This window comes from Neophocaena asiaeorientalis, unplaced genomic scaffold (genome assembly GCF_003031525.2).
Source record: "Neophocaena asiaeorientalis asiaeorientalis breed wild unplaced genomic scaffold, Neophocaena_asiaeorientalis_V1.1 scaffold49, whole genome shotgun sequence".
Lineage (NCBI taxonomy): Eukaryota > Metazoa > Chordata > Mammalia > Artiodactyla > Phocoenidae > Neophocaena > Neophocaena asiaeorientalis.
Window position 1 is genome coordinate 2,201,435 of NW_020172456.1, and position 24,895 is coordinate 2,226,329.

At 42.2% G+C, this 24,895-nt stretch overlaps 1 protein-coding gene across 14 annotated transcripts in view; it reads right to left on the reverse strand.

The window, feature by feature from the left end:
- Positions 1-10,985: 10,985 nt before the first annotated feature.
- Positions 10,986-24,895, reverse strand: part of ADCK1 (aarF domain containing kinase 1) — a 151,229-nt gene continuing 137,319 nt past the window's right edge. For 9 of the 14 annotated variants that reach the window (XR_003002239.1, XR_003002235.1, XR_003002234.1 and 6 more), the window contains 3 exons: positions 23,755-23,936; positions 23,097-23,164; positions 10,986-14,714 (listed from right to left, as the gene is read on the reverse strand). The gene's annotated coding sequence lies outside the window, so the exon portion shown is untranslated. Of the gene's footprint in view, positions 14,715-21,000; positions 22,133-23,096; positions 23,165-23,754; positions 23,937-24,895 lie in introns of those variants that run through there. The other 5 variants (XR_003002229.1, XR_003002228.1, XR_003002227.1 and 2 more) reach the window with 5 other exon arrangements.

A 24,895-nucleotide genomic window follows, 5' to 3' on the forward strand; every position in this document is an offset into this window, starting at 1 on the left:
TGAACTAACATATAGATCACCCCCCAGGTCCCAGAGTAGCCACTGGGTGGCACACACATGGGAGAGATTCAAGTAGCATATATAAAGGATTTAGAAACCAAATTGATATGGAAACAGCCCACAGAAAATGAATTAGAACTTGCAGCAGATCAGCTGCCTACTTAAATAAAAATATTACCATTATCCATAAGACTTTAAAAAGACCCTGAATCTCATAACAAAATATGAAAAACATTCAGGGTACAAATCAAAATTACTTGACATGTGAAGAATCAGAAAATTTTCAGCTCACTTGGGAAAAGACAGTCAACAGATGTCAACACCTAGATAACACAAAAGTTGGAATTAGCTGGTAAAGTATTTAAAGCAGCTACTATTAAAATGCTCCAATAAATAATTCCTAACACTCTGGAAATTAATGTAAATATAGAAACTCTGAGCAAAGAAATGGAAAACGTCAAGAAGAACCAAAAGGAAAGTTTCGAACTGAAGAATACAGTATGAGTTCAACGGCAGAATAGAGATTACATAGGAAGGAGTCAACCAACTGGTAGAGAATAAAATTATCCAAAATGAATAACAAAGATAAAGAAAATGAGAGGAAAAAAAAAAAAGAACAGAGCCTTACCTGTGGGACACTAATTGAAGGTCTAATATTTGTGTTAATAGAGTCCCAGAGAGGGGCTTCCCTGGCACAGTGGTTAAGAGTCAGCCTGTCAATGCAGGGGACATGGGTTCAAGCCCTGGTCCGGGAATATCCCACATGCTGCAGTGCAACTAAGCCCATGGCCACAACTACTGAGCCTGAGCTCTAGAGCTCACGAGCCACAACTACCGAGCCTGTGTGCCACAACTACTGAAGCCCGTGCACCTAGAGTCCATGCTCCACAACAACAGAGCCACTGCAATAAGAAGCCAGCACCCCAACAAAGAGTAGCCCCTGCTGGCCACTACTAGAGAAAGCCTGCATGCAGCAACCAACACCCAATGCAGTCATAAATAAGAAAATAAATTTATTTTTCTTAAAAAAATAGAGTCCCAGAGAGAAAAAATAGTACCTTGCTGAAAATTTTTTGAAGAAATAATAGCTGAAAACCCTCCAAATCTGGAAAAAGAAATAAACATACGAATTCAAGAAGCTCAGCAAATCCAAAAAAAGGATAAACCCAAAGAAACCCATGCCCAAATGCATCATAATCAAATTGCTGTAAACTAAATACAAAATAAAAGTCATGAAAGCAACCAGAGAAAAACAACACATTAGCTATAGGGGAACAGTGATTCAGATGACTGTGGATTTGTTATGAGAAACCATGGAGACCAGAGGAAGCAGCACACCATCTTTAAGGTGCTGAAAATAAAGCACTATCAACCAAGATTTCATACTTGTCAAAAATATCCTTCAGAATTTAAGATATAATAAAGACCTCCTCAGATGAAGAAAAACTAAGATGCCAGCAGACCTGCTCTAAAAGAATTGCTAAAGGAAATTCTTCAGACAGAAGGGAAATAATACCAGAAGAAAATCTGTAACATCAGAACGAAGGAAGAGCATCAGAAAGGGTAAATATCTGGTTAGGTATAATAAACTATTCTCATCTCTTAAGTTATTTAAAATGTGTTTGATGATTAAAAGCAGATTTATAACATCACCTGGTGAACTTTTCAATGTGTGCAGGTACACTATGTAAGATAATTACAACCTCAAATGGGAGAATAGAGAGATTGATGTGGCAAGATTTCTCCATTCCACCTGAAGTGGGAAAATATTGACTCTAAGTAGTTTGTGAAAAATTAAGATGTATATTGTAATCCCTATAGCAACCACTAAAGAAAAATGTACAAAGAGATAGACTCAAAAAATAAAGAAACGTGAGTGAAACACTAAAAATGATTTAAATAGTCTAAATAGACAAAGAAATAAACATACACATTGAAGAAGCTCAGCAAATCCAAAGAAGAATAAACCCAAAGAAACCCATGCCCAAATGCATCATAATCAAAGACATGTAAACTAGATACAAAATAAAACTACAAAAAAATATACTAAATAAAATAGAAAGGGGAATCAGAGGGACAAAAAGAGAGTACAATCCAGAAAGCAAATAATAAAATGGTAGACCTAAATCAAAACTTATTAATAATTACATTAAGTGAAAATGATCTAAACACACCAATTAAAAGACAAATGTTGTCAGAATACATTTTTTTAAACCCCTGACACAACTATGTGCTGTTTACAAGAAACTTATTAAAAATAAAAAGAGGGGGAAGGCATACAATGCAAACACTAAAAATAAAGTCGCAGTGGCTATATTAATATCAGACCAAAAAGATTTCAGAAATGAGAAAATTACTGAGTCATTCACCAGAAGAAATAGCAATCCTAACTGTGTACCTAACAACAGAGCTTCAAAATACATGAAGCAAAAACTGATAAGGAGAAGCAGGCAACTCTATAATTATAGCTGGAGACTTTGACACTCTTAATAATTAGAACTAGCAAACAGAAAATCAGCAAGAATATAGAAGAACTAAACAACATCATCAAACAACTGGATCTGATTGACATTTACACAGCACTTCACCCAACAACAGAAGAATACACATCGTTCTCAATACTGCACTCCACTCAAGAATAGCAGAATACATGTTCTTGGAACATTCACAAAGATAGATCAAATAGTGGGTGAAAAACTAAACCAACAAGTTTAAAAGAACTGAAACCATGCAAAGAATGTTCTCTGACCATAATGGAATTAAACTAGATCAGTAACAGAAAAATAACAGAAAAATCTCCAAATGCTTGGAAATTAAACAACAAACTTCTACATAATTCATAGGCCAAAGAAGAGTCTCAAGGGAAATTAGGAAATATTTTTAACTAAACAAAAATGAAAACACAACACATCAAAATTTGTGAGATGTAGCTAAGGCCATAATTCTAGAGAAATTTATAGCATTAAGTGATTATATTAGAACACAATGAAGGTTTCAAGTCAATAATCCAAGTTTCCACTGTAAGAAAGGAGAAGAGAAGAACAAAGTAAACAGAGAGCAAGCAAAAGGAAAGAAATAATAAATAATTGAAGAAATCAATGAAATTGAAAGCAGAAAAGAAAAAGGAAATCAGTACAACCAAAAGCTAGTTATGAAAAGATAAATAAAATTGAAATTTTTCTAGAAGGAAAAAGAAGAAGAAATACAAAGTTTCAATACCAGGATTGAAAGAGGAGCTATCACTATAAACCCCACATACATTAAAATGATAGTAAGAGAATACTATAAACAATTCTACACACGTAAATTTGACAACTTAGATAAAATGACCACTTCTTCAAAAACCACAAACTACTCAAACTCTCCCAAGATGAAATAGGTAACCCAAATAGTGCTATAACTATTAAATTATAGTTTAAAAATCTTCCCCCCAAAATAATCCCCAGGATTTTACTGGCAAATTCTACTATTTAAAGAAGAAATAATACAATTCTAGACAATCTCTTCCAGAAAATAGGGGGGAACACTTTGTCTCAATTTATGAAGTTAGCATTACCCTAATGCCAAAAATCAAAGACAGTACTCCCTACCCCAAAAAAAAAAAAAGAGAAAAGAAAGAAAGAAGTGAGAAGAAAAAAGAAAAGAAAACTGGAGACCAATATCCCTAATGAAAATAGATGCAAAATCTTCAAAATATATTAGCAAATTAAGTCCAGGAGAACATAGAAAGAATAATACACTACAAACAAGTGAAGTTTATTCTGGAAATTCAAGGATGGATCGATACTGGAAAATCAATCTATGCAAACCACTATATCAACAATCTAAAAAGAAAAACCTCATATCAGTTGATACAGGAAAACATTGGACAAAATGCAACATATAATCACTTTTTAAAATCCCACCAAACTAGGAATACAAGGGAACTTCCTCAACCTAACAAAAGACATCTATAAAAACCCTACAGCTAGCATCATACTTAATGGTGAAAGATTGAATTATTTTCCCCTAAGGTTAGGAAGAAGGAGAACTAATTTCAAGATGGTGGAGGAGTGAGATGTGGAGATCACCCTCCTCCCAATAAATACATCAAAAATACGTCTCCATGTGAAACAACTCCTACAGAACACCTACTGAACGCTGGCAGAAGACCTCAGACCTCCCAAAAGGCAAGAAACTCCCCATGTACCTGGGTAGGGCAAAAGAAAAAACAGAGACAAAAGAATAGGGACAGGACCTGCACCTCTGCGAAGGACCTGTGAAGGAGGAAAAGTTTCCACATACTAGGGAGCCCCTTCATTGGTGGGGATGGGGTGTGGGCAGGGGCGGAGCTTCGGAGCCACGAAGGAAAGCGCAGCAACAGGGGTGCGGAGGGCAAAGTGGAGAGATTCCAACACAGAGGATTGGTGCCGACCAGCACTCACCAGCCTGAGAGGCTTCTCTGCTTACCCACTGGGATGGGTGGGGCCTGGGAGCTGAGGCTCGGGCTTCGGAAGTCAGACCCCAAGGAGAGGACTGGGGTTGGCTGCGTGAACACAGCCTGAAGGGGGCTCGTGAGCCACAGCTAGCCGGGAGGGAGTCCGGGAAAAAGTCTGGACCTGCCAGAGGGGCAAGAGACCATTGTTACTGGGTGTGCGAAGAGAAGGGATTCCTTCCCTGTGTGCCCACAGAAGGCAGAGCACCGCCTAAATGAGCTCCAGAGACGGGCGTGAGCTGCAGCTATCAGCTATCAGCGCGGACACCAGAGATGGGCATGATATGCTAAGGCTGCTGCTGCAGCCACCAAGAAGCCTGTGTGAAAGCACAGGTCACTATCCACACCTCCCCTCCCGGGAGCCTGTGCAGCCCGCCACTGCCAGGGTCCCGTGATCCAGGGACAACTTCCCCAGGAAAACACAGGGTGTGCCTCAGGCTGTTGCAATGTCAAGCCAGCCTCTGCCACCTCAGGCTTGCCCCACATTCCAATTATGATTACTGTACCCCACCCTCCCCCTGGCGTGAGTGAGCAAGAGAGCCTGAATCAGCTGCTGCTTTAACCCCCTCCTGTCTGGGTGGGTAACAGACTCCTGAGGGTGGCCTACAGGCAGAGGCAGGGCCAAAACCAAAGCTGAACCCCGGGAGCTGTGCAAACAAAGAAGAGAAGGGGAATTTCTCCATGCAGCCTCAGGAGCAGCAGATTAAATCCCCACAATCAACTTGATAAACCCTGCATCTGAAGAATAGCTGAATAGACAATGAATGTTCCCAAAATTGAGGTGGTGGACTTTGGGAGCAACTGCAGATTTGGGGCTTGCTTTCTGTATCTAATTTGTTTATGCTTTTATGCTTACCTTAGTTTAGTATTTAGTGCTTATTATCATTGGTGGATTTGTTTAGGGTTTGGTTGCTCTCTTCCTTTTTTTATATACATATTTTTTCTCTTTTTGTGAGTGTGTATGTGTATGCTTCTTTGTGTGATTTTGTCTGTATAGCTTTGCTTTTACCCTTTGTCGTAGGGTTCTGGCTGTTCATTTTTGTTTTGTTTTGTTTTGTTTCTTTCTTATTTTTCTTCTGAGCTGTGTGGCTGTCAGGGTCTTGGTGCTCTGGCTGCATGTCAGGCCTGAGCCTCCAAGGTGGGAGGGCTGAGTCCAGGACATTGGACCACAAGAAACCTCCCAGCCCCACTGATAATATTAGTCAGCAAGAGCTCTCCCAGAGATCTGCGTCTCAACACTAAGACCCAGCGCCACCCAATGACCAGCAAGCTCCAGTGCTGGACACCCCATGCCAAACAACTAGCAAGACAAGGGCACAACCCCACCCATTAGCAGAGAGGCTGCCTAAAGTCATACTAAGTTCAAAACACTCCAAAACACACCACTGGATGCAGCCGTGCCCACCAGAAGGAAAAGATACAGCCCCACCCACCAGAACACAGGCACCAGTCCCCTCCACAAGGAAGCCTACACAAGCCACTGAAACAACCACACCCATTGGGGGCAGACACCAAAAACAATGGGAACTACAAACCTGCAGCCTGCAAAAAGGAGACCCTAAACAAAGTAAGTTAAACAAAAGGAGAAGACAGAGAAATATGCAGCAGATGAAGGAGCAAGATGAAAATCCACCAGACCTAACAAATGAAGAGGAGATAGGCAGTCTACCTGAAAAAGAATTCAGAGCAATGATAGTAAAAATGATCCAAAATCTTGGAAATAGAATAGAGAAAATACAATAAACATTTAACAAGGACCTAGAAGAACTAAAGAACAAACAAACAATGATGAACAACAAAATAAATGAAATTAAAAATTCTCTAGAAGGAATCAATAGCAGAATAACTGAGGCAGAAAAATGGATAAGTGACCTGGAAGGTAAAATAGTGGAAATAACTGCCACAGAGCAGAATAAAGAAAAAAGAATGAAAAGAATTGAGGACCGTCTTAGAGACGTCTGGGACAGCATTAAACACACCAACATTCGAATTATAGGAGTCCCAGAAGAAGAAGAGAAAAAAAAAGGCACTGGGAAAATATCTGAAGAGATTATAGTTGAAAACTTCCCTAGCATGGGAAAGGAAATAGTCAATCAAGTCTAGGAAGCACAGAGAGTCCCATACAGGATAAATCCAAGGAGAAACATGCTGACACATATTAATAAAACTATCAAAAATTAAATTCAAAGAAAAATGATTAAAAGCAGCAAGGGAAAAGCAACAAATAACATACAAGGGAACACCCATAAGGTTAACAGCTGATCATTCAGCAGAAACTCTGCAGGCCAGAAGGGAGTGGCAGGACATATTGAAAGTGATGAAAGGGAAAAACATACAACCAAGATTACTCTACCCAGCAAGGATCTCAGTCAGATTTGATGGAGAATTTAAAACTTTTACAGACAAGCAAATGTTAAGAGAACTCAGCACCACCAAACCAGCTTTACAACAAATGCTAAAGGAACTTCTCTAGGCAAGAAACACAAGAGAAGGAAAAGACCTACAATAACAAACCCAAAACAATTAAGGAAAAGGTAATAGGAGCATAAATATCAATAATTACCTTAAACATAAATGGATTAAACGTTCCAACCAAAAGACACAGACTGGCTGAATGGATACAAAAACAAGTCCCATATATATGCTGTCTACAAAAGGCCCACTTCAGACCTAGGGACACATACAGATTGAAAGTGAGGGTATGGAAAAAGATATTCCATGCAAATGGAAATCAAAAGAGAGCTGGAGTAGCAATACTCATATCAGACAAAATAGACTTTAAAAAAAAGATTATTATAAGAAACAAAGAAAGACACTACATAATGATCAAGGGATGAATACAAGAAGAAGATATAACAATTGTAAATATTTATGCACCCAACATAGGAGTACCTCAATACATAAGGCAAATGCTAACAGCCATAAATGGAAAATCGACAGTGACACAATAATAGTAGGGGACTTTAACACCCCACTTTCACCAATGGACAGATCATCCAAAATGAAAAAAAATAAGGAAACACAAGCTTAGAAGACACAGTAGACCAGATAGACTTAATTGATATCTACAGGACATTCTATCCCAAAACAACAGAATACACTTCCTTCTCAAGTGCTCATGGAACATTCTCCAGGATAGATCATATCTTGGGTCACAAATCAAGCCTTGGTAAATTTAAGAAAATTGAAATTGTATCAAGTATCTTTTCCGACCACAATGCTATGAGACTAGATATCAATTACAGGAAAAAATCTGTAAAAAATACAAACACATGGAGGCTAAACAATATACTACTTAATAACCAAGAGATCACTGAAGAAAGCAAAGAGGAAATCAAAAAATACCTAGAAAGAAATGACAATGAAAACACAATGACCCAAAACCTATGGGATGCAGCAAAAGCAGTTCCAAGAAGGAAGTTTACAGCAATACAATCTTACCTCAAGAAACAAGAAACATCTCAAATAAACAACTTAAACTTACACCTAATCCTAAGAGACAACTGCAAACAACTCTATGCCAATAAAATGGACAACCTGGAAGAAATGGACAAATTCTTAGAAAAGCACAGCCTTCTGAGACTGAACCAGGAAGAAAAAGAAAATATAAGCCGACCAATCACAAGCATGGAAATTGAAACTAATTAAAAATCTTCAAACAAACAAAAGCCCAGGACCAGATGGCTTCACAGACGAATTCTATCATTTAGAGAAGAGCTAATCCCTATCCTTCTCAAACTCTTCCAAAATATAGCAGAGGGAGGAACGCTCCCAAACTCAGTCTATGAAACCACCATCACCCTGATACCAAAACCAGACAGAGATGTCACAAAAAAATTACAGACCAATATCACTGGTGAACATAGATGCAAAAATCCTCAACAAAATAGTAGCAAACAGAATCCAACAGCACATTAAAGGATCATACACCATGATCAAGTGGGGTTTATCCCAGGATTGCAAGGATTCTTCAATATATGCAAATCAATCAATGTGATACACCATATTAACAAACTGGATAAAAACCATATGATCATCTCAATAGATGCAGAAAAAGCTTTTGACAAATATAATAAAGGCCATATATATTTTGACAAATATAATAAAGGCCATATATGACAAACCCACAGCCAACATTGTTCTCAACAGTGAAAAACTGAAACCATTTCCTCTGAGATCAGGAACAAGACAAGGTTTCCCACTCTCACCGCTATTAACTAACGACAAAAAATCTGAAAGAAAAATTAAGGAAACAACCCCATTTACAATTGCAACAAAAAGAATAACATACCTAGGAATAAACCTACCTAAGGAGACAAAAGACCTGTATGCAGAAAACTATAAGACACTGATGAAAGAAATTAAAGATGATACAAACAGATGGAGAGATATACCATGTTCTTGATTTGGAAGAATCAACATTGTGAAAATGACTATACTACACAAAGCAATCTACAGATTCAATGCAATCCCTATCAAGCTACCAAAGGCATTTTCCACAGAACTAGAAGAAAAAATTTTACAATTTGTATAGAAACACAAAAGACCTTGAACACCCAAAGCAATCTTGAGAAAGAAAAATGGAGGTGGAGGAATCAGGCTCCCTGACTTCAGACTATACTACAAAGCTACAGTAATCAAGACAGTATGGTACTGGCACAAAAACAGAAATATAGATCAATGGAACAGGATAGAAAGCCCAGAGATAAACCCACGCACATATGGTCACCTTATCTTTGATAAAGGAGGCAAGAATATACAATGGAGAAAAGACAGCCTCTTCAATAAGTGGTGCTGGGAAAACTGGACAGCTACATGTAAAAGAATGAAATTAGAACACTCCCTAACACCATACACAAAAAAGAAATCAACATGGATTAAAGACCTAAATTTAAGGCCAGACACTATCAAACTCTTAGAGGAAAACATAGGCAGAACACTCTATGACATAAATCACAGCAAGATCCTTTTTGACCCACCTCCTAGAGAAATGGAAATAAAAACAAAAATAAACAAATGGGACCTAATGAAACTTCAAAGCTTTTGCACAGCAAAGGAAACCATAAACAAGACCAAAAGACAACCCTCAGAATGGGAGAAAATATTTGCAAATGAAGCAACTGACAAAGGATTAATCTCCAAAATTTACAAGCAGCTCATGCAGCTCAATATCAAAAAAACAAACAACCCAATCCAAAAATGGGCAGAAGACCTAAATAGACATTTCTCCAAAGAAGATATACAGATTGCCAACAAACACATGAAAGGATGCTCAACATCACTAATCAACAGAGAAATGCAAATGAAAACCACAGTGAGGTATCACCTCACATGGGTCAGAATAGTCATCAGCAAAATTTCTACAAACAATAAATGCTAGAGAGGGTGTGGAGTAAAGGGAACCTTCTTGCACTGTTGGTGCAAATGTAAATTGATACAGCCACTATGGAGAACAGTATGGAGGTTCCTCAAAAAAACTAAAAATAGAAGTACCATATGACCCAGTAATCCCACTACTGGGCATATACCCTGAGAAGACCGTAATTCAAAAAGAGACATGTACCACAATGTTCACTGCAGCACTATTTACAATAGCCAGGACATGGAAGCAACCTAAGTGTCCATTAACAGACGAATGGATAAAGAAGATGTGGCACATGTATACAATGGAATATTACTCGGCCGTAAAAATAAAGTGAAATTAGTTATTTGTAGTGAGGTGGATGGACCTAGAGTCTGTCATCCAGAGTGAAGTAAGTCAGAAAGAGAAAAACAAATACCGTATGCTAACACATATATATGGAATCTAAAAAAAAATGGTTCTGAAGAACCTAGGGGCAGGACAGGAGAAAAGATTCAGCCGTAGAGAATGGACTTGAGGACACGGGGAGGGGGAAGGGTAAGCTGGGACGAAGTGAGAGAGTGGCACAGACATATATACACTACCAAATGTAAAATAGATAGCTAGTGGGAGGCAGCCGCATAGCACAGGGAGATCATCTCGGTGCTTTGCGATGACCTAGAGAGGTGGGATAGGGAGGGTGGAAGGGAGGCGCAAGAGGAAGGGGATATGGGGATATAGGTATACATATAACTGATTCATTTTTATACAGCAGAAACTAATACAACACTGTAAAGCAATTATACTCCAATAAAGATGTTAAAAAAAAAAAAGGAAGAAGACATACTCTCACCAGTCCAATCAACATCATACTGGAAATTGTAGTTAATGTAACTAGGCAAGAAAAAGAAATAAAATACCTACAGATTGGAAAGGAAGAAATAAAAATGTCTTTATTCACAAACATAATTTTCTAAATATAGAGTCCTGAGAAATCGACAATAACAACAGTAAAATTCATAGAAACAGTAAGTGAGTTTAACAAGGTCACAGGCCACCAGTTCAAGGTTCAACTCACAAAAATCAATCAGTTTTTTTTTTTTTTTTGAGCTAGCGAGGTCAGTAGTTGTGGCTCACAGGTTCTAGAGCACAGGCTCAGTAGTTGTGGCACATGGGCTTTGTTGCTCCACGGCATGTGGGATTTTCCCAACCAGGGCTCAAACCCATTTCCCCTGCATTGGCAGGCAGATTCTTAACAACTGCGCCACCAGGGAAGCCCCAATCATAGTTTTAGACACTAGTAAAAATACATACCATTTTCATATTTCATATTCAAGAAAAATAAAATACTTATGTATAAACCTAACAAAATATGCATGGGACCTGTGAGTTGAAAAAACTACAAAATGCTGATGACAGAATTCAAATTTGGCCTAAATAAATGACAAAACATACTATGCTCACAGACTGGAAAACTCAGTATAGTAAAGATATTCATTTTTCCCAGATTGATCTATAGATTCATATAATTTCAGTCAAAGTTCCAGCAGGATTTTTTTTATAGAATTGGGCAAGCTAATTCTAAAATTTATATGGAAAAGCAAAGAAACTAGAATAGCGCTATGGACTGAATGTTTGTGTACCCCTAAAATTCATATGCTGAAACCCTAAGCCTCAGTGTGATGGTATTTGGAGATAGAGCTTTGGGGAGGTCATGAGAGTGGAGCCTTCATAATGGAATTACTGCCCTTATAAGAACAGGCAAGAGAGAGTTTGCTTCCTCTCTCTTTCTTCCATGTGAAGAATACAGCAAGAAGGCAGCCAGCTATGAAATAAGAGGAGGGCTCTCACCAGCCATGTTGACACCCTGATCTCAAACTTCCTACCTCCAGAACTGAAAAATAAATGTTTGTTGTTTAAGTCACTCATTCTGTGGCATTCTGTTTTAGCAGCCCAAACTGATGAAGACAAATAGCTAAACCAATCTTGGAAAATGGAGAGTAAGGTTGGAGAAGTCACACTACCCGAATTTTAATACTCTCTGTAAAGCTACAGTAGTCAAGACATGGAATTAGCAAAGAAATAGACATGCGCATATCAATGAAACAGAACAGGGTCCCAAAATAGCCCCATACAAATATGACCAACTCATTTTTTTTTTTTTTTTACAAAAGTGCAAAAGCCATTCAATGGGGAAAGGACAGTCTTTTCAGAAAATGGTACTGGAACAACTGGACATCCATATGCTAAAAAAAAAACTGAACTTCAACTTAAATTTCACACTGTATACAAAAATTAACTCAACTGGATCATATATCTAAATATAAAACTACAAAACTTGTGGAAGACATGGGCAAAATCTTTGAGATTAAAGTTAGGCAAAACATTCTTAGATATGACACAAAGTATAATGCATAAAAGAAAAAAACTGAAATTCAGATTTCTTCAAAACTAGAAACTTTGGTCTGCAGAAGACACTGTTAAGAGAGTGAAAAGACAAGCTACAGACTGGAAGAAAATATTTTCAAATCACGTGTTCAACAAAGGGCTTGTATCCAGAATATATAAAGAATTCTCAAAACTCAGCAACAGGAAAACAAGTAGCACAATTTAAAAATGGGCAAAGGACTGAAATAAACACTTCATCAAAGAGGATATATGGATGTCAAAAAAATGTTCAACATTATTAACCATTAGGAAAATGCAAATTAAAATCATAGTGACATACCGCTACACACATTAAATGGCTAAAATAAACTTTTAAATACCCAAAATGCCAAGTACTGATTAAAATATGGAGTAACTAGAACTCTCCCACCTTGCTGATAGGAATGTAAAATGGTGTGGCCACTCCAGAAAGCAGCTTGGCAACTTCTTATAAAGTTAAACGTACACTTACCATATGACCCAGCAATCCAACTTCTAATTATTTACCCTAAGAAATGAAAACCCAAGTTCACACAAAAACCTGAACACAAATGTTTATAGTGGTTTTATTCATTATTGCCCCAAACTGGAGGCAACCTAACTATCCTTCAAAAGGTGAATGGATTAACAAACTGTGGAACAACCGTACAGTGGAATATCAACCACTCAGCAATAAAAACGAACAGATTTTAATACACACAACAACTTGAATGAATCTCTAAGGTATTATGCTGAATGAAAAAGCCAGTTTCAAAGGGTGATCTACTATATGATTCCCTTTCTATGACATTCTCGAAAACACAAAACTATAGTGATGGCAAACAGACAAGTCAGTGGCACAGGCTGGAGGTGAGAAAACAATGTGACTAGAAGGAGCTAGCATGAGGGAGCACTGTTTTAATTATGGTGGTGGTTACATAAATCCATATATGTGTCAAAATTAATAGAATCGTATACACACAAAACATTAATTTTACTATATAATAATTTTTAAATAAAAATTTAAAAATAAATACTAACCTATGAGACAGACAAGCTATACCAACTCAAAGCTAAGAATACATCGTTTTGCAGTCCCTTCCCTGATCCTTGCAAATAGTTTGCAAGATTCTCTCAGGCTGTGAGCTACCACAATACGTTGAGCTTCAGGGTTCAGAAGCCAACCTGGGGCAGATTGCTACCCTATTTGAGCACCCAACCATTGGGTTCTCAAGAATTTTAGCAAATAAATTAATTGGAAGATGATTCTTAGGATTAAATAATGATTCTTCACTTACCAAAAGGTTCCTTTGCAACGAGAACTGTCTAGTCCCCTTCAGTCTGTAGAGATTGCAGACCTAATAATGGCAAAGAAATAAAAAACCTAAAACAATGGAAACCACTGCTTATTGAACTGAAGTGATGCCCTACACAGTCTTAAAATTAGTAGGTAAAGCAATGAGAAAACTGAATGAAATTTACCAATATTTGAGGTACACAAAAAATTTTAAATCCAGCCATTGTCTGCAAGATGTATTCAATAGTTGCTAGACCCAGCATGCAATGCATTACAGGCACAGTGGTTGGAGAATCATCATCTAAAGTCTGAATTGCCTTCTCCCCAAAACAGAAAGAGAAAAGTGGAGTTATCTCACTTCTCTGCTCCTTTTCCCAGCCTCTCCCTTTCATCATTATTCCCAAGGAGGAAATATTACAAACCTACTGTCAAGACTCTGCAGAGAAATTGGAGAAGCTTTCAGGCCTCTGTCCAGAAGACCCTCTGACTATCTTATATAATTCTCCCATCAAACCATGAAATAGGTACTTATATTGTTTACGAATGCTTTTGGCTGCAAGGAACAGAATAATCAATTCACAGCAACATTAACAAACAAGGGTTCATTTTTCTCACGTGAAACTTGGGCAGTTAGGCTTTGTTTTAGCTGCTCCACGATGGAGGACCCTGAATAGGTGTCTCCACATTCTCCTGGTCTCTTGGGAATAAAATTGCTGCCAGCGCCATAGCATTTCCATTGTAGGAAGCAGGGGGCAGCATGAGCGAGGGGGGGGTTCCTCCCACCAACCAACTTCACGTCAAGAAGGAAGCAGGTGGCAGACAGAATAGAGAGATACTCTTTGTCTGCCTTCTCATATCAGGGAGGGAAGATGCCAGAACTACCCCCAAAATATTCCCTTTTCATCTCATTGGCCAGAACTGATCACATGTTCACTCTAGGATCAGGACCTAGGCCCACCTCCCCAGAAATCATGGGAAGCGGCCAGGAGGGCCAGTAGAGATTGCACTGCTAATGACTATGCAAGTCTTAGAAGAGAGAACAGAGCAAGAGTCCCACTGTGGATCAGCATCTGGGTCATCCTGCACCTGCTTACCTGATGGCAGGGGAGAGCATGTCTATGAAATCTCCATCTTCCTGTGGCTCTGTCTTCCTTGGCCTCTCCCCACTGGCCTCCATCTTCCTCTTTGAAGAGGCCCTTAGAAACCATCCAGGGGAACAGAGCTGGGTAAGGGAGCTGGGTTGGAAATTCTGCCCCTCTGGCTTGCTCCCTGACCCAGCCACTCTGGGCTGCTTCCTTGGCCCTGTTCAGTTTGCTCATCTTCTCCCTGCTGATTTTCCTAGGGACCCTGATATCCAAAATAACTCAAAAGTCACCATATGTGACTCTAATGCATACATATCCTCCCTTAAATGAGGGCTGCAGACTGTATTTATTTCAATGAGAAAACAAATTAGCAGGTAATAAATTGTCCCTCTTTTTCTGTGTTCCTAGTGGGCCCCACAATTAGCAAGAACCAACTGTCACATTAATTTCACTGTCAGGGACCAGCGCTAAGGGTGACATCAAACTGTTCACTAGCCTGGGTGGGAGGTAGGCACACCTGTGGCCCTGAAGTGGACCAGTGGGGAAAGGGAAGTGGACACTATTCATGAACAGGTCCCATGTCAAATCCTACTGTGTTTTTTTCTGGGCTGTTTCCCAAGAGGAGAGAGCTGGGTCTCTAAAAACTTAAAGGCGTTATGGTTTCGGGCACAGGCACAAATAGATTTTCCAACACTGGTTATGTTCTCAACACACCGCTGGTACCTCCATCCCTGTTTCAGGAGGTCTTGTAGGGAAAGAGCATCTTGTTGTGTTTAAGTAATGGTCTCTCCGTTCCAAAAGAATTTCTGCGACATTATTGAGTGGGACAAGGAAGGATTAGCAAGTCCGCAGATTATCTGAGCAATAAAGATATACTGCCATAGGCCTTTTCATTCGGAACTCAGTCTTGGTCAATATCAACATCTTATGGCAAGTCGATAAATCCCGGTATCAACCGCCGTGGAAGAAGTGTCAACACCTGCTGCCGGCAACTTAGTTTATGGTGAATCAAGACCTTGAACGAGGCTTTAAATTTGCTGATGCCTTTTTCTGTGGGGTTTGGTTTGTCGCGGCTCACCCAGCCAGATCGATTCGATGCGTCGTGCTGGGGAAGAGGAAAAGGTTTGTGGCTCTCAGAGTATTAGCAAGTTCATTTCACACTGATGCTGTGACAGAGGCCAGGGGAGGGTTTACAGAGGTGGCATTCATCAAGCTGGCTGGTCGTCCACGACATCCCTCAGGCTTGGAGCAGAGAGACAGGGAAGGCGGGCGCTGATGGCTGGCAGTTCATAGGGAGAGTTGTGGCTTTCTTTGAGAGAGGACATGTAGTGAAAAGGGGATGGGATCTGGAGGCTCTCATCAGAGGCTTCTCCCAGGCCAGGAAAGGAGACAGCTCTCAGGAGCTGTTTGGGTCTAAGGGCATTTTTCCCTTCCCGGAGAGTCTGCGGCAGACTGACTGCAAAAATGGCCCTAATTCTCCATCCTTCCCACACCACTTGCAATGTGACCTGGTAGTTCTTCTCATCAAGAAGTTGAAACTATTTCCCTGTTCTTTAAATCTAGGCTTCCTTGTAAGTTCCTCTGACCAACGGAATGTAGGCAGCAACATATCAGCTCCAAACTAGGCCTCTAGAGGCCTCACCTACTCCCCTCTCCCTCTCCCTCTCCCACTCTCCACAACCCCCCTTTCTCCCTCCCCTGTCATGAGAACACCATCAGCTAGCCTTCTGGAGGGGAGAGAGCATGTGGAGAAGAGCCAAGTCTCCCCAGCTGAGGTCATTCTGAACCAATCAGCCTCCAGCCAACCTGACCACAGATGCTGAGCCCAGCTGAGCCCAGCCCAGATCAGCAGAGCCATAAGCCTGTGAGCAATGATAAATGGTTATTGTTTCAAGTCAGTGAGGTTTGGGGGATTTTTTTTGTTTTTTGGGTTTTTTTGGTGGGGGATGTTTTTTTATGTAGCATTATTATGTCAATAGATAATTGATACATGGTTCATCCAATTGTTTTAGTAACCAAAGCAATGCCCAGGAGAAATCACCCCAGGCCCTGAACTTCAGGGTTCCTGACTCTCTGAGGACCACAGTTCTACAAACTGGCCTAAAAACCTGAAGTCTGTATACACTATGTACATGCAACAAAAACCCCACAAAGCCAGTCCATGCCTTCCCCCCAAAATACTGACAGCGAAAGGCCATACACATTTCCCCAATTTAACTTAATCTTAGGGGTAAATGTAATGATCTCCAAGACAACCAGGCCAGCTCTAGCTCCAGGACTCTGAACAACACTTCTTTTTTCTGGAATGGATAGACAAATACCAGCTAGCCTCCACCTCCCCACACAGCCTCCCTAAGTCAGTGAAATATTTTGTGTAAAATGGTAAAATTTCTACTGTTCCTATAATAAACTACCACAAATTTAGTGTCTTCAACAATATATTATCTGCTTGTTCTAGAGGTCAAAGTCGGACATGGGTCTCAGTGAGCTAAAATCAATGTGGTGTCAGGGCTGCCTTCCCCTCTGGAAGTTCTAGGGGAGAATCTGTACCTTATCTTTCCAGCTTCTAGAGGTTGCCCTCATTCCTTAGCTCATGGCCCTTTCCCCCATCTTCAAAGTCAGCAACAATGGATTGAGTCCTTCTCATGTCACATCTCTCTGACCTACTCTCCTGCCTCACTATTCTACCTTTAAGGACTCAGGTTATTAAATTGGACAATCCAATAATCCAAGATAATATCACCATCTCAAAATCTTACCCTTAACCATATCTTCAAACTCCCGTTTGCATTTAAAGTAATGTAGTTACAGTTTCCAGGGATTAGGACATAGACATCTTTGAGGGCCATTATTCTGCCTCCCACAATTTCACTGTGATTTTGTATAATAAAGATTGAAAGACAGGAAGCTTTTGTTTTTCTCAGATATCTCCATAGAACTGAGGGGCCTACACCTGGAATTCTATAAAATGGGATCATGTTAGAAAAGAAGGGAGAGATGGAAATGAACCAGGATCAATAGTATCCCCTAATTCACCCACAAAGTTGCAGGGCATCCTACCCTCCATGAATTGGTGATCTCACTACTGAGGAAGCAGTAATTCAAGGGCAGGGTTAGATAGCTTTATTCTACAAGGAACACAGCTCTTCAGGATGTCATAACCCTGAACAGAACTGCCAGAAAACTGTTGACACCTCTCGTGGCAATTCCAGAAAGGCCATTCAGGAGCCATGGCAGACTCTGAAACCAACGAGGTTCTTTCCCCACTTACTGAACCCTGTGCTAATAGTTGAGGGGTTGCAGAGATGGATCTGAAGAGATTCTGCCTGCAAAGGGCTTACAGACTAGAGATTATACAGAACAGGCATTTTAAATAAATGACGGTTGCAATTTTTAGAAAGAGAAAAGCATCACAAGAAATAAACAGATAAAATGTGATGAAAGTTCGGAGCAAGAGAAGATGGGAAGAGTGCAGAGTGGATAGGAAGAAGAGGAGAAAAAGAATAAGCTGGGAAGGCATTCTGGAAGAATTTAAGGAAACACAATATAAATTAAAGTTATAAACTTTATGGTTTAAGCTGGGGTAGACAAACTTTTTCTGCAAAGGGGCAAATAGTAAATAGTTTAGGCTTTGCCGGTCATATGGTCTCTGTTGCAACTACTTAACTCTTCTGATGTAGTGCAAAAGCAGCTAAGTAAGCATGTGAACATGGCTGGGTTCCAATAAAACTTTATAAAAAGAGATGGGCCAAATCTGGCAGATCCCCATTTTAAGCCATGCCGTAGGCATCCAGTAGCGTAATCGTGAAAGGATTTATGGAAGATGTAATCCTTTGGTTAAGCTTTGGTGAATGCACAGGACTTGAATGTGAAAGAAGAACAATCAAGAAGAAGGTAAAATTAACAGTCTTTACGGGATATTGAAGAGACCAAGTCCTTAAGAGTTTCAGGTAGAGGATTTTGTATGGGGGAAATACTTGAAACACAACTAGTTTGAGTAGAGGTATTTTATGGAGAGCCTAGATAGGCAAGTAAAGAAGTTTTGATGTAAGACGATGGGAATTAGGAAGCCGTGGATAGGCTTTGACCTGGTAAATTATGGCATGCAAATATTTTTCAAATCACTAAGTTCAAGGATTGGCGTCTAGGGCCATACAAGCGCACGAAGCAGAGGTCCTGAAGATTGTCCCTACAGGATTAAAAGCTCGCCCTTTAATCCCCAGCCAACAACTGGTCATGATGTCACCTGTTTCCACACACAATTGGAGCTGGTCTGCACCTCACACAGAGCTGGGCCCGGATTCCCAGAAGATTCAAGGTGCCCATTAGGGTCTGAGCTTGGTTTCCCCGAAGCACTGGGCGTTTCTGCCTTCCTGTCCTCTGCGAAGAGGGCTCTCCCTCCACCTCTTCCCCTGCTCTCTGCTCTGCCTCCTCCACCCCAGAGCCTTCTTGCTGCTGTGAATCGCATGTTATAACAAATGAGTTACCGAAGGCTCCAACAAGCTGCTCGTCGTTAACCCCAGCAGGAGAAAAGCAGCCACGACCTGGAGCTGGGACCTTGTTAGAGTTGGTAATGAGGTAACGGGAAAATATTTCTGCCTGATTAGAATCCCTAATGAGCTGCTGACAACGGTGAGCAGAGAAAGGCCAGCTTCTAGCTCTCTCCCCATCCCCTCCCACACCTCTCCCTGCTCCCAAGCAGCGCTCCAGACGGGAAAGGGTTCCTTGCCAGCAGTTAAAACCATAAAGAACAAACACAAAGCAGCCCCAGAAACTCCCTTTCCATCCCTCTTCTCCCTCTCCCTAGGAGGATATACCTCCATCTTATTCATTTTTCCATGCATACGGACCGCTGCCACCTGCTAACACCCTAACGATGCCACCTGGACCATACATAATTGGTCACAGGTGCCCCATGGGTCCTGGCAAGGTCCTCACTCAGAAAGAAATAGAAATGCAGGAGCCACTGGAAACATGAGGCCACAGGCCAAATTCCCACAGCAACCAGTCAGAGCCAATTCTCCAATGCAAAGGATTTTGCTTGCGTTCAATTCAGAGAATATTCTGATACCCCAGTTTCTTCTAGTTGACTGATCTTAGAAAGCATCTGGATTAGCTCCAGAGTGAGTTGATTCACCACAATAGTGATTTTTAGAAGGAAAATAAAAACTCACAACATATTTTGGAGGTAGTTCATGGTTCAGTAAAAAAATAATATTTGGGTTCAGTTTGGGGTTCAGGTTGTGCTTATGGTCAAGTTCCTGTGTCAGAGGGACTTGAATCTTTAAAGCTTACGAGATATTTATGTAGTCCTGGATTATGAATTCAAAGGAAGAGAAGATATGTTGCTGTAGTAAGAAAAGAAAGTATTCCAGGATTTGGTAAAATCTGCCTTGGGGTGCCTGTGAGTTCTGTTTGTGGGATACAGCCCAGTCTGGCTCCTCTACCGGGCAAGGCAGCTCCCACTTCATTTCTAAGGGACCCCACCACTACCAAGGTCCCTTTGCTGTGCCCACAACAGAAGCAGGCTTTGGCTGTATTCTAAATCACAAAGCATTTGACGTTTTAGCTACCATTAAGCAAATCACACCAGAGCAGTGGTCCTCAAGCTTGGTTGTACATTGTTATCTCCCAGGGAGTTTAAAAAAAATGAGGATGCCAGGGTCCACCCTCAGAGATGTTGATTTAATTGGTCTGGAGTATGGCTTGGGTGTTGGGACTTTTAAGTGTGCTTCTAGAGCTGAGAGCTACTGGTCTAGTGTACTGCTTCTCAAACTTCAATGTATATATGGATAGCTTGGGCTCTTGTAAAAATGAAGGTTCTGATTCAATAGGTCTTGGATAGACCTGAGATTCTACACTTCCAGCAAGCTCCCATGCTGCTGGTCCTTGGACCACTTTGACTAGAAACGATCTAGCATATCATCCTGAAGTGCTATTATATTTATTAGACACTATATTTGCCAGAACTCAGTCAACCACAATCAGTAGAAATCCAACTCAAACTGGAATAATCGAAAGGAGGAATTCATTGGTACAAATAAGTGGGGAAATCCAGGGGTGGGGCTGGCTTTAGGCATGGATATATCCGGGAGCTCAAATTATGTCACTAGGACCTTCTGTTTCTATTTTTGCTTTCCCTGGTGGTGCAGTGGTTAAGAGTCTGCCTGCCAACGCACGGGACATGGGTTCAAGCCCTGGTCTGGGAAGATCCCACATGCTGCGGAGCAACTAAGCCCGTGTGCCACAACTACTGAGCCTGCGCTCTAGAACGCACGAGCCACAACTACTGAAGCCCGTGTGCCTAGAGCCCGTGCTCCACAACAAGAGAAGCCACCGCATGAGAAGCCCGCGCGCCGCAATGAAGAGTAGCCCCCGCTCACTGCAACTAGAGAAAGCCCGCGCACAGCAACAAAGACCCAGTGCAGCCAAAAATAAATAAATAAACAAAAAATTTTTTTAAATGTAAAATATTTTTGCTTTCCCTTTAGTGTGCTCCATTTTCAGTCAGGCTCTCTCCATGCGGCATCAAAGATGTTCCAAACAGTTCCAGACTTACCTCACCCACACAGTTAGCAAAGCCAGAGAAAAGAGCGTGCCACTGTCTCCGTCACCATCCACACTGGCCCCTGAATATGACTCATAATCCCCACTGCTGGACAGGGACGGGCAGAGCTCCATAGTTAATAGCCTCACCTGAAACACAGGTATTGGGGAATGACAGTTTCTCAAGGGAGGGATGGAGAGCAAACCACAAAGGAGCTGATGTTCCCCATGAGCACCACAGTTACGTGCCAGAAGCTCTTCGGATGTTCTCTGCCACCTCCCCTTCTCTTGCTGTTGGCTCTCACCCACCATGACTCTTCTCTGCTCTTCACAAATGGGAAGGGCCTCCCTATTCCTCAGCAATCTGTCCCTTATAGAGTCTCTCCAGTCAGATGCTCACAACTGGGTGAACAGAAGCCAAGGAAGTCCTTAAAACTCCAACTTCCTACATCTCTCCTGACCTCCAGGACCAGAACAGGAAGAGGGCCACAGAACAGACAGTGCTTTAGAGATAGAAAAAACGTTCAGAGATCATGTTGAATCCCTCCATTTTACAGATGGGAACACTGAGGCTCAGAGTAGCTGAGTAACTTGTCTGAGAATACTCAGCAAAGACTGGCAGAGCCACAGCCTAAATTCAGGTTTTCATTTCTGTCAGTCACCAGGAAACTGACCCAAGCTGTCAGAAACAGAGGGACTGGTCGCCAACTAACTCAGTATTGGGTTTGTTTTGATGCTAAATGCGCCACTGGCCGGAACCAGTCCACAGCACCACTCTCCGGGCCCCAGCGTCCGCGGGAGTGGCGACACTGGCAGGGATGCTGCAACCGAGGACGGCCTCACTCCACGGGACCTCGCCCGCCAGTCTACCAGCCGCCGTGCCCTTGCCCTGGCCGAGGCTGCACCAGCTCTCCCGGCCATAATGATCCGTGACTGCATCCAGACTCCTGGGACGCTTGACCTTCCTTTGCAAACACAAGGGCCTGGGGAGAGAGGGGGAGGGAAGCAGGTGGAGCCTGGGCCTGGCTGGGGGAGCCTCCCCCAACCCTGGCCCCCAGCAGGGACCCCAGCAGTGCTGCCCCCTGCAGGCATCTGCCCAGGTGAGGCGGGCCAAGGAAGCGGGCAGCAGGATCGCATGTGGGAAAGGACTGACACACGGACACACACACACACACACACAGAGTCTCGGCCATGACTTGGGCCCAGCCACCCGTCCTGCCAATCCACCCCCCTCCCCAGGTTGGAGGCAGCGGGAAGACTTGCCAAACTCCAGCTACCGCCCCTCATGCCACTCCCCAACTCCGAAAACCCCAGGCTGCTGGCCAACAAGAAAGCAGAGGGTCCCATGGCAAATTTCTTATGGAAGTGGGGCTGCCCCTACCTCCTACAAAGATGCTGGGAATTGTGGCCAAGAGATGGGGCAGCTCTCAGCTCCAGAGTGGGTTCCAGGGGTGTGCAGTGCAGGGAGAGGCTGCCCAGCCCCTAAACTGTCACAGTCAGGTTGATTTTACCTTCAAGTTTCCATCACCTCCATCCCAACCTTCACCCACCCTGTCCAGCCATCATCCAGCTAACCCTGTGTGGTTTTCTGCTTTGCTCTTCTCACTGCCCAATGTTATATATTTGTTTGTTGTCTCTCCCTCACCTGACCCCATTCACTGCTACATACTCAGCACCTACAATGGTACCTGGCCTGCAAAAGACAATAATTGTGACGGACGCCATGATAGCAATAGCCTCAGCTGAAGAGAGCTGCCCTTCCCAGGTTGGCCCACATCCCTGGACTGATGGAGGTCCAGCATCTAGACCCGACCTAGGACAACTCTGTAGGTCAGGTCTAGCTCCAGAGCGCCCTTTGGGGTTGACTGCGGCTGTGTGGTTCCCCTTTGCCCACTCCTGTGTCTGTTCCCTCCTTTCCACAGGTGTTGGTGCAAGGACACTCCTTACCGTCGTGCTCGATAAACTCAGCCTCAGTGCCCACTTCCCAGGGAGCCAGAGCACAGCAGTACATATCTCTGGAATGAAAATGGACAGAGAGAGAGGAAAAAAGAAAGAGCTTTGACTTTCTACTGTTGTTCACCATCCATATCCCCAAAGTACCTAAAATCTGCCTATTTCTCTCTCCGTCCAATGCCACCACCATAATTAAAGCCACCACTCTCTCTTGTTTGGAGCCCTGTATCTCCTCTGGAACGGACGCTGTGAGGCCCACCCCAGACCCTCTATCTAGCATCCCCTGAACACAGCTGCAGCCGTGGTGGTGGGTTGCCAAGAGGCTGGCAGCTTCCCTCCTCAAGCAGCTCCCCTGCTTTCTCCCAGGGCTTTCTGACACAGCACAGCAGCTTGCTCGGCCCAGAGCAGGGCAGCCCGGAGTGTTAGGAATCTTACGGCCCCCCAGGGACACTCCGCAAGAATCACAGATGACCACCCATCCCCACTCCTCGGAAGGACAATGCTGAGGCATATTCCGCAAGATTCCTCAGAGGTCCCCAATGGGATTCAGCCCCTCCATTCACTACCCCAACTTTTCTTCTCAGTTCCCCCCACTCCCTCACTTGTGCTTCCCAAGTAGAAACTAGCAGCACCTAAATCCTTGTCTCAGTACCTGCTTTGGGGGGAATCCAAACTGGGTGAGCCTCCTGACTGACTCCTGGGCTTCTGCTCTTGCTACTTTGAGCTTCTAAAGACAGCACTGCAGAGCCTTCCAGGTTCTTCCAGGCCACAGGGACTTCGCTGTGTGGTTCAGTCTATTCTTTCATTCAGCAACTCTTTGTTGAGTGCCTACTGCTTCAGACATTGGGGTACACAGCAAAGCAAAGTCAAAAATCCTTCCCCTCCTGGAGCTGACATCCCTCCCACTCCTCCCCAAGTCCCTTCTCACCAGATGCTTGCTTCTCTTGCCTCACTCCTATTTACCATTTAAGTCTCAGCTTGTAAAGCATGGCCTGTGTTCATTCAGGAAGGTCTCCAAACCCTGCCTTCTCCATGCACTCTTCTTCCACCAGGGTGAGAGAGCTCCCCTGCCCTACTCCAGAGCCAGGTGCACCACCTGTCTTAGTCTGCTTGGCTGTCATACGAAATACTATAGATTGTGTGGCTTAAACAACAGAAGTTTATCTCTCACAATTCTAGAGGCTTGGGGAATCCAAGATCAAGGTGCCAGCAGATTGGCTTCCTAGGGACAGCTTACTTCCTCTATGTCCTCATATGGTCTTTCCTCAGTGTGTGCAAGCTTCTTCTTCTTATAAGGCCACCAATCCCATCGTGACTCTAATTATCCCCCAAAGGTCCCATCTTCAAATACCATCCCGTTGTGAGCTAGAGGCTTCAACATATGAATCTGAGGAGGACACAGATATTGAGTCCATAACACCAGTGATGAGAATGATCAGGTAAGAGATTGGTCCTCAGACGACTGAGGCAAAAACGGAATCATTTGGGCTTAAAGACTGAAATATAAGACATGATACCATAAAACTCCTAGAAAAGAACGTAAGCAAAACATTCTCTGACATAAATCGTACCAATGTTTTCTTAGCTCAGTCTCCCAAGGCAATAGAAATAAAAGCAAAAATAAACACATGGGACCTAATCAAACTTATAAGCTTTTGCACAGCAAAAGGAAACCATAAACAAAACTAAAAGACAACCTACAGACTGGGAGAAAAATATTTGCAAATGATGTGACTGACAAGGTCTTAATTTGTAAAATATACAAACAGCTCATACAAGTCAATAACAAAAAA